Source organism: Mandrillus leucophaeus, unplaced genomic scaffold, assembly GCF_000951045.1.
Source record: "Mandrillus leucophaeus isolate KB7577 unplaced genomic scaffold, Mleu.le_1.0 Scaffold1178, whole genome shotgun sequence".
Lineage (NCBI taxonomy): Eukaryota > Metazoa > Chordata > Mammalia > Primates > Cercopithecidae > Mandrillus > Mandrillus leucophaeus.
Genome location: NW_012100076.1, coordinates 867,977 through 878,712, shown reverse-complemented (window position 1 = coordinate 878,712; position 10,736 = coordinate 867,977). Strand labels below are relative to the sequence as shown.

At 40.8% G+C, this 10,736-nt stretch overlaps 1 long non-coding RNA gene across 1 annotated transcript; it reads left to right on the top strand.

Moving 5' to 3' along the window:
- Positions 1 to 204: 204 nt before the first annotated feature.
- On the top strand, positions 205 to 3,608 carry LOC105554893. The gene is made up of 2 exons (XR_001008401.1): positions 205 to 375; positions 3,098 to 3,608. It is a non-coding gene; the product is annotated as an uncharacterized LOC105554893 (long non-coding RNA).
- The last annotated feature ends 7,128 nt before the right edge of the window (positions 3,609 to 10,736 follow it).

Sequence of the window (10,736 nt, the reverse complement as noted above, 5' to 3'; positions counted from 1 at the left end):
TGGCCAAATCCAGTTCGGTTCAGTTCAACATGTACCACTTGTGCATTCCTAGGTTCCTAGAACCATGAGGTCCTGAGAGCTGTAACGCTCAGTAAGACATCATGTCTGTTCTTAGAGCTCTGCTGACAGGGCAGCACATAAAAGCTGACCATTCCAATGCAGTGCTGTAAGTGGGAAGCTTGTGATATACACACAAGGAGAAAAGAGGAAGGAAGAGCATCTGATCTAGCCTGGGGCTCAGAGAAGGATCCCTGAAGAGAGGCCTTGGACTAATAAAAGTTGAGTAGGAGTTATCCAAGGCAACAAGGAGGAGAGAAGGAGGGTATTTAAGACAATGAGAAAAATTAATAAGACATGGAAATGCGAAACATCTTGGCATGTATGTGTATGCTGGGGAGGTTACAAATTCTTCAGAGTTCTGGAATAAAGTGTGAAATTTGGAGTGATGGAAATAAGGCTGCTCAGGCAAACATATAAATTTATAGAAGTTTTTACTTTATCCTACAGCTGACGGGCAGCCATCAGAAGATCTAACAAGGGCCTGGACTGGGTGATTTTAAGGCAAATCTTGCTAGTCAAGGAACTAGTTAGGATAGGATTGGGTACAGTTTATCGCGTAATGGCTTTAGATTGGTGAGTGCAGTGAGGTTAGGATGCTGATGTGAGTTTTAATGAGTATGTTTAGTTTTGATAATTTAACTGTTTAGCTGATCCATAGCCTCATCTTGCAAGGTGTGGTATTTCCTGGAGCAGGCAACTAAGTTGTTTTTTCTTAGTCTCAATGTTGTTTATCACAGGCCCAGGAAGTGTGCATGGTTTGAGCATTTTTTAATGTAGAGACAGGAAATGACGTTGGTTTTGTTGCAGAAAACTATTCAAGACTGACTTGCTTCAGCCCTCAACCGTCAAGCCGCTACTCCCCACCCATGTCACTGCATTTTTGGCTGAATAAATCAGACTTTGAAACAAAGCATTTGAGAAATAGGGTTATTGTGATCCTGGGGATTACCTGGTTGGGAGGAATGAATGAATTCTGGAGTTAGATCAACGGCTTTGGGGAGAGGCTGAGGGTTCCCACCTGTGGGGATGGGGTGTGGTTTCACATGCAGAGAGTTGAAGAAGATGGAGAAACAGGAGTGTTGACCTCAAGATGAAAGGAGAAAACCTTGGATAAGATACAGTGGGTCCTCTGGGAAGGTGTGGTATAATAAAAATATATTTGATCTTTGTCTCCAGTTCTTGGCACAGGGCTCCTAAAACCCTTGGAATTTCCCGAGTGACAGGAGTGTCCTTTGTTAGTCATAACAAGCGCCTTCCAACACATCTGAGTCAATGCTAATGAGGTCACTCGAATTGGGATCCCTAGATAATTTCACTATATAGGGCTGGTCCTTAGAAAACCCAAATAACCAAATAAACGATTAGAGGGTGGGAACTCTCAGCACTACCCCTCCAACCCTCCTGACCTCTGGGGAGAAGCGGAGGTCTGAAGACTGGGTTGTAAAAACTCCTAAACAAGGAGGTTCAGAGAGCTTCCAGGGTGTTGAGCACATAGAAGTGCTGGGAGGGTGGAGAGGAACTGGAAGCTCCGTGCTCCTCCCCCATGCCTTGCCCTTTACATTTCTTCTGCTTGGCTGCTCTTGCACTGTATTCCTTCATAATAAACCAGTAATAGTAAGTACAGTGCTTCCCAGAATTCTATGAGTTGTTTTAGCAAATTAGCAAACCTGAAGAGGGAGTTGGAACCACTGAATTTATAGCAGGTCCTTCAGAAATATAGATGGAAACCTGGGCCTTGTGACTGGCATCTGAAGTGGGGACAGTCTTCTGGGTCTGAGCCCTTAACCTGTAGAAACTGCACTAACTGTGGAGAGTTAGTCTCAGAATTGAATTGAATTGCTGAACACCCAGGTAGTGTAGCGGAATTGGAGACTTGGTGGTGTTGGAAAAGACAGCACGTACTGGGTGTTAGGGAAAAAACAGAGAAGGGTTTAAAATTTTTTGTTGTTCTTCTTCCTTACCATCTGAGTCATTTTCAGTGTACTATTAAACAGTTCTCTTCACTTATGGAGATACTTTTTAAACATCTCAGCATGGAGCTTTGAAAGTGAGGTGCTGGGAATTAGAGGTTTGAGGAGCAAAGGGAAACGTGGTCTTTGCAACACCATCCATCTGCTGAGGTGCGTGTGGGGTGGGGGCATCCCTGGGCAGAGGGAAGGAATGGGGGAGGCAGGAGGAGCAGCACCATATCCAAGTAGCTGGCATGTGGATGCCAAGAACAAGCTCTTCCCCTGCCCCAGATGTTAGAGGAAGAAGACCCTTGAAGAGAGCAAGCTCACACTTGGGTTGCCTTTCGTGTTACTGGAAAAAATAAAAAAAATTAAAACCAAGAAGAGACATTAAGAGAGCACTATTCTAATTCTCTGCATACTTTATACAGGGAGGCAGAAAGAACTAGACTAAAAAGAGTAAAATTATCTACAAGATCCTTAATTGATAAAGGAAGAAGAACTCATTTAATTGGTGGCTGTCTTAAATAATGTGCATTGGAAAGTGTATAATCTAAAGTAGCATGCAGAGCAAGAAAAGTAACCAAGGAAATAAGGAAGTAGTCAAGAAAAGTTCCATAAATTAAATCATAGTTTGAAAGGATAAAGTCGTGTTAACATTCATTACCATATTTTAATTTCATGGTGATTAAAATTATAATGTAGCATGTATTACCACTTAATTGATCTGCCAACATCAAGAATTTGCAAGTTTCTTTTTGTTCTCCGAAGTCATAAACTATCTATTCTTCGATGCATAATTTCGGGGGTAATTTTAAACCATAAATATTTCTCTTTATTAAAATTCTCAGGAAATTAGAACCTCGATTGCTATTTATTTATATCTCCTTCGGTGAGAGGCCAGGAAATTCATTTTCTTGCATTTTGAAATGTACAAAATTAAAGTGCTAAAGAATATTATCTATTAATCTTCATGTTTCCTTTTATGACAGTTTTACAGTTTAATCACAATGCTCAGAGATCTGAGGGTGACAAGCCAAGCTGTGTCCCTTTAAAACTGGGTGGTTTTTTTTTTTTTTTTCATGTAGGAAACTCTCCTTGTTGAGGATGCAGACAGATCCATCCCACTGCTGAGCTCTGGCTACCCTTTCCAGGACAGGATTGTACTCCCGTGACACCAGTCTCCAGAGACCCGGTGATATTCAAGGTCTTCATCCCTCTCCGGGTACCCCTACCTAACACTCAACCCTTAGATGAGATGATATCCTCTTGCTGCCCTTCTGCCAACCCTTCCCTGCAATCGGACCTGACCTCTGAGAATGCAGCTCCCCCCAGCCTGATATAGCTCATCCCTCATCGGGTGCATCTGTGCCTAGCTACCCTGGTTCTGATGAAGTAAATAGGACACATATGTCACTGTGGAGCCTCATGAGTCTCTTTAGATAAAAATAAATTTGGAAAATTGCAAAACCCTCCAGAGACAATACCTTCCTAATGATTTCTGCCTTCTTTGACACCTCATTGCACTGATTAATGGTCATTCAAATTGACCACCTGGCATAGCTCACTGTCAAAATAAAAAAGGACATATTTTAAAAACTCAGGTGCTGTCTCGTGTGGTAGAATCCTGGTGTGTGTGTGCGTGCACACACACAGGCTTACAACAATGACAAACAGATGCAGCATCTGAATCCTAAAATTTATTGGTGGCCCCCACTCTTTGTCTATGTTCCTTAGTACCATAGTTCTTAGGACTTCAAATAATTAGTCCCCACAATTAGCTCTCATATCGGCCAAAATTGTTAGGCTAAGGCTGGCCAAATATTTTAAGCCAAATAAAAGTGGAGAATTGTTCTTCTAGAGTCCTTTGTCATAGGCTACCCTGAGAGGTTAAAAGGGAAAAAATTAGGTGGCAACAGAAGCACCCTTTTTTACAATATCGTTACAAGCTATGAGCAAAGAAAAGAAACCCACTTTGGATGCCAAGTCTCAATATGGATTCCATCACTCCCCCTAAATTCCTTTTATCTGGCTCTGATGGGGTTTATAATTGAACACACACACAACTCATATATGACAACACCACTCATAGTTCTGTAGCAGAGTTAGGAAATATTTGAATGTGAGAAACAGAAACCCACTCAAAATGACACAACCCCAGAAGGAAAGCTCAATGGAAACATATAGTGAATGTATGTCAGATCCCAAGGGCTTGACAGAGAGTCAATATCCATTAAAGCCAAGAACCAAGGGTAAGGGGCTACACAGTCCCTCAACCCTCCCCTCTGTAGTCCAACTTCAGCAGGTTCAGGAGCAGAGCCCAAGCTTCTGCTCCACCTGACTTGCAAGTTCCAGCATCTCAGATGGACTAAGTATCTCAGTCTCTAGTTTAAGTCCGACAGGGAGACAGAGAGAGAGGATTGAATTGGTCACTGGACTGGATCCTCTTGGGTCACAAATCTCAGAATTTTGAGTGGGGCAGTTTTAGGTAGAGTGGCATCTCAGCAACATTGATTAATATCTATTTAACAAACAAGATCTCTGGTCAAGAGAGGCTCTGTGGTATTCCCACTTTGAAAACTTACTTCAGGGGGAAAGAGTACCAGGATCTATATGAAGAGGGCCAGACGTTTCACAAAGGGCCATTTAGAGGGGTATTACATGAGAACACATGGGAGAGAAGGTGTTAGGACCTGAAATTAGAAAGGAAAGTGCAACAAAGACTGTAGAGAGCAATTCTAACCTTGGGATGAAGGTAAGTACAGGACTATGAGGGCTGATGTGGGACTCTGAAAAATGGGAACTGACCAGATTAAGGTTACAGACCAGGAGGACAGGCTTTGGGGGAGGAGTAAGGATTCAGTCAAATGGCTAACTATATCGTCATCTCAGCAACAAACATATATCCTCTCACTTAATCCTTACAACAAATCTCTCACTTAGCTAAAGGTGACAGTGTGGTGATTACTCACCCTGCCTCTGGTGTCTGAATGCCTGGATTCAAATTCTAGCCCTGCCACTTCCTAGCTCTGTAACTTTGGGCCACAAATTTTTCTCTTGATGCCTAAAATCCTCATCCGCAAAATCTCAGAAAAGGATTAACAGTAGCTCAGCTGCCAAGTCTGGGGTTAAACAAGATGGGGAGGGAAAGAGAGAACTAACTTTTGCTGAGTACTCTATTAGGATCCAAAGCATATGCACATGTTTTTACATCCCAGTACGTTCTCAAACCCTGAGATAAACTATGAGATCTTAGGGAGATCACTCTGCCTTCATTCTTCCCAACTTTTTCAATTACTTTCATTGTCTATTGTGCAGCTCATGTGAATATTCTAATAGCATAAAACTGATCATACCTCTGCATTATTAGGTTTGGTGGTTTCTCATCATCTACAAGATCAAATCCTAACACTTTAGTTAGGTATGTACTGTGCTTCCCAAACAGCCTCAGCCTACTTCATAGCCTCATATTATTCTTTCTCACCCCCTCCACCCTGTCCTTTCTCAATGATTTTGCTCTTCCATACCTCTATTTGTTCAGTTTGTATGTTTTTGAACATACATTAGCCTTTGTCTTCATTGCCCACCTTCCCATCTCTCCTCCCCAATTTGTAAAAGTTTATTGATCATTCAAGATCAAGGTCAAATACCTCTTTCAAATTCAAAATCTAGGTCAAATGTCCATGACTTCTAGGGGCTGGTTAATTGCCCCCTCCTAATATTCCAAATGTATCTCCATTATAGCAGTTTATCACATTCTATTAATTCAGCCTTCTACCTGGCTCTTTCTCATTGCACACAAGGATCTAGAGGGCAGACCTCGGGGCTTCTTCCTCTCTACATCTCCAGGGTCTCCCACAGTTCCTGGTCTAGGGTAGGCTTGTAATCAGTGCTTGTTGAATGAATGTGATCACTGAAGCTTTCACGCACATGGTTGATCTTAATTGGTATTTTGCAAGAATTATATTCCACCCACTAGTTGAGGCGTGCTCATGTTTAGACACAGAAGAAGAAAACATGGAATATTGTTGCTGTGGAAACTAACTTGGAAAATGACTTTCTTTTCTCCTTTATATAAATGTACAAGTTGTATCTCATGGCTAAGTGGTCTATGAGTACTTACACAATGACACAGAAAGCCTCAAGCCTGCTCCCAACGCGTTCTGTGGCAGTCAGCAATGCAGACCATGGAACATGCCCCATGTGCCATTCTAGCATATAATCTTTCTCACTTTGATGCCCAGTTGCTGGGTTAAATATTGTTTTCAGTCTATTCTACAATAAAATTATTGCACTTCAGTGGATTTCTGTTTCAAGATTATAAATGTTTTAAAACCACACAACATAACAATTTTCAAAAGAAAAAGACACATCTATTATTTTTAAAAGTTCCTTTCAAAAGCCTGTACTCTGTCCTAGTATTTGGGATCAGCCCACATGGAAAGCTTCTCTAAAGATTCTACAGGAATATATTCTATTTCTTCCTATGTTTTCCTACAAGAAAGGTACTAAAAGTAATAGCACAATACTTTGCATTTGTGATATTTTCTTCTGACCATTTATCTTACTAGAAGAAACCTGTGGGAATTTTATTACTTTTCTCACCTTTGTGGACCAAAGACTATTTTCATGTATGAAAACCTCCATGTCCTGTTTGATCTCTGGGGTCCTATAACTTGACTTTTACCATGTTGATAAATTTCTTGGCTTTCAATCGAAACTGCAGTGTCAGCTCAAGTAGCCTTACTTTAAAGATTGTAAAAATGGGAGTGAAGGTTCTCATTTTAACCTGTGTAGGATACTTCATACTAGCATTTTTAAGGAGGCTTCATGACAGTACTCAAGATTTCTTCATGTGCTTTCACACAGCAGGGATGCCTCGTGTGATAAATGTATAACCCACATGTAAGCTGATTTGGCAAAAGGTCCCAGACGTTACACAAATAGGCCTCCTGAGACTGGGAACTGGGAAATGCCTATGGTTGTCTCATCATTCAGCTGTGGAGAAAACAGTGTTAAAGGAAAATTAAAATCTCAGGACCCCGAAACTCACTATGCCAAAGGGAAAAGTCAAACTTGGGGACTGAGTCAAGCCAAACTGCCTCCCATTTTGTTCTTAAATAGTTACAAAGATAAAAGGCTACATACCTCCCTCACAATTTGCTCACAAGGCAATTCCTTGTGGGCCCCAAGATCTTTGCCCTAAATCAGTTCTGTTGAATTTCACCCTGATAATGTAAATTAACAGCTTACATTCACAGATACGGAACCAAGGACAGAACCAGAAGTCATCTCTCCACTCACCTGAGATGAATGCATGTTTGACTGCTTCCTCTACTCTACGTTTACTTTATCTTATGTAACAATGCAGATTCACAGAGCATGAGATGAATGAATAATTGACTCTTCCTCGATCCCCTCCTTTCACGTGTAAAACGTGGATTCAGTGAAGGCCAATCAAAGACTCAAAACAATGACACTGCTTCCCCCTTTTTATCTAGCCTTCCCCATCTTTTTTTCACTTCTCTTTCCCCTACTGCCCGCTCTTTCCCCTTTAAATGTCAAAGTTCCCAAACCTCTTTGGAAAAAGTACAGATCACAGATGTTCCTGTGGTTTTGTGTTCCTTTTTCTTGGGTATGTCCTCAACCTTGGCAAAATAAACCTCTAAAATCATTGTGACTCACCTCAGTCATTTTCTTTGATTTGCATCAGAAAAGATAAAATTTAACTCATGGTGTTGTTAAAAAGATAAATTAGGCCAGGCACGGTGGCTCATGCCTGTAATCCCAGCACTTTGGGAGGCCGAGGCGGGCGGATCATGAAGTCAGGAGATCTAGACCATCCTGGCTAACACAGTGAAACCCCATCTCTACTAAAAATACAAAAAATTAGCCAGGCGTGGTGACGGGTGCCTGTAGTCCCAGCTACTTGGGAGGCTTAGGCAGGAGAATGGCATGAACCCGGGAGGCAGAGGCAGAGCTTGCAGTGAGCCAAGATCGTGCCACTGCACTTCAGCCTGGGCAACAGAGTGAGACTCCGTCTCAAAAAAAAAAAAAAAAAGAGAGGAAAAAAAAAGAAAAATTAGATAGTACATATGGGTAACGTAAGGTTCCTTGGGGTTCTGTCTTTTTGTCTTTGCATGCTCTATGCTAGCCCTGGGTGACCTCATCTGCACTTGTTTGGGATACACACACAACATACATACACACACACACACACACACACTTTGTTTTGTGTGGGTGTATGTATTGCGTGTGTATCCCAAATATGCACAGTTCAGATTTCACCCAGGGGTTTAAGATGCACATACTCAACTGTATAGTTTGGATTTTCCACAGTCACCTTGAGCACAATATATGCAAAACTAAACTCACCCTTGGCCTTACCAAATCAGCTTCTCTTCCTGCATCTCCATTTTGGTAAGTGGCACTGTCAGCCACCTGTGTGTCTAAGCCAGAAACCTGGGACTCTCAATTCCCTTCACACTCTTTGCCCACCCGTTATTTCCAATCACTCTCTAAGCCTTGCTGATTCTAAATCCAAATATAACTGGAATCCACTTGCTTATCTCCACCTTTTCCTACTGCCTTGGTTAAAGCCTCAAGTCTTTTTCACCTGAGCTACTAAAGCAGCTTCTGGTCAGGACTCCTGCCAACAGCCTTGCTCTTCAATTTAGTCTTCTTGACAGATTGAGTCCTCTTGCTAAAGCACACATCTTCTCTCCTTTAAGCCCTTTTATAGCCTCCTATTCTCACCTGAACAAAGTCCAAGCTCATTATGATCCTCTTGATCCATTTTCCCCCCACATTCCACATTCACCCACACTGAGTACCTTTTAGTGCCTCAAACATGCCATTGCTTCTCATCTTCAGATCTTTGCCATGCAGCTGATAGGGTCAAGAGCATGAGTTATTAAATTACAAATAGAGAAAACCCTAGGATTTCTCCTTTGACTCTTTTTTACAGTGAGATGTTTTCATTCACTTCTCTCTTGAACTCCAGACACATATTTTTAACTGTTCTGCAGACATCTTCATTTGGAAGCTTAACAGACATCTCAAAATTTGCCACATCTCATACCTTAAGAGAATAAAAGCCATCTGTGACAAGCCAACATTATACTGAATCAGAAAAAGTTGAAAGCATTCCCCCTGAGAACTGGAACAAGACAAGAAGGACATTGTTGGCTAATGATACAATCATATACCTAGAAAACCCTAAAAACTCAACCTAAAACCTCCTAAAACTGATAAATGAATTCAGCAAAGCTTTCAGGATACCAAATTAATGTAACACAAGTCAATAGCTCTGCTGTATACCAACAGAGACCAAGCTGAGAATCAGATCACGAACTCAATCCCTTTCACAATACTTGCAAGAAAAATAAAATACTTAGGAATACACCTAACCAAAGATGTGAAAGATCTCTACATGGAAAACTACAAAACACTGCTGAAAGAAATCATAGATGACACAAATGGAAACACATCCCCTGTTCATGAATGCATAGAATCAATATTGTGAAAATGACCATACTGCCAAAAGTGATCTACAAATTCAATTCAATTCCCATCAAAATGCCACCATCAGTCTTCACAGAACTAGAAAAAACAATCCTAAAATTCATATGGAACCAAAAAAGGGCCCACATAGCCAAAGCAAGACTAAGCAAAAAGAACAAATCTAAAGGCATCATATTACCCAATTTCAAACTATACTATAAGGCCATAGTCACCAGAACAACCTGGTACTGGTATAAAAATAGGCCCATGGACCAAGGGAACAGAATAGAGAACACAGAAATAAAGCCAGATACTTACAGCCAACTGATCTTTGACAAAGCAAATAAAAACATAAAATGGGGAAAGGACGCCCTTTTCAACAAATGGTGCTGGGATAATTGGCAAGCCACATGTAGAAGAATGAAACTGGATCCTCATCTCTCACCTTATACAGAAATCAACTCTAGATGGATCAAAAACTTAAATCTAAGACCTGAAACCGTTAATATTCTAGAAGATAACATCAGAAAAATGCTTCTAGACATTGACTTAGGCAAAGACTTCATGACCAAGAACCCAAAAGCAAATGCAACAAAAACAGATATAAGTAGATGGGACTTAATTAAACTAAAGAGCTTCTGCACAGCAAAATAAATAATCAGCAGAGTTAACGGACAACCCACAGAGTGGGAGAAAATCTTCACAAGCTATACATGTGACAAAGGACTAATATTCAGAATCTACAAAGAACTAAAACAAATCAGCAAGAAAAAAACCCAATCAATCCCATCAAAAAGTGGGCTAAGGACATGAACAGACAATTCTCCAAAGATGATATACAAATGGCCAACAAGCACATGGAAAAATGCTCAACATCACTAATTATCAGAGAAATGTAAATCAAAACCACAATGCAATACCACCTCACTCCTGCAAGAATGGCCATAATCAAACAATAAAAAAAAATAAAATAGATGTTGGCATGGATACAGTGAAAAGAGAACACTTTTACACTGTTGGTGGGAATGTAAACTAGTACAACCACTATGTAAAACAGCGTGGAGATTCCTTAAAGAACTAAAAGTCAATCTACTGTTTGATCCAGCAATCCCACTGCTAGGTATCTACCCAGAGGAAAAGAAGTCATTATGTGAAAAAGATAATTGTACACGCATATTTATAGCAGCACAATTGACAATTGCAAAAATATGGAACCAGCCCAAA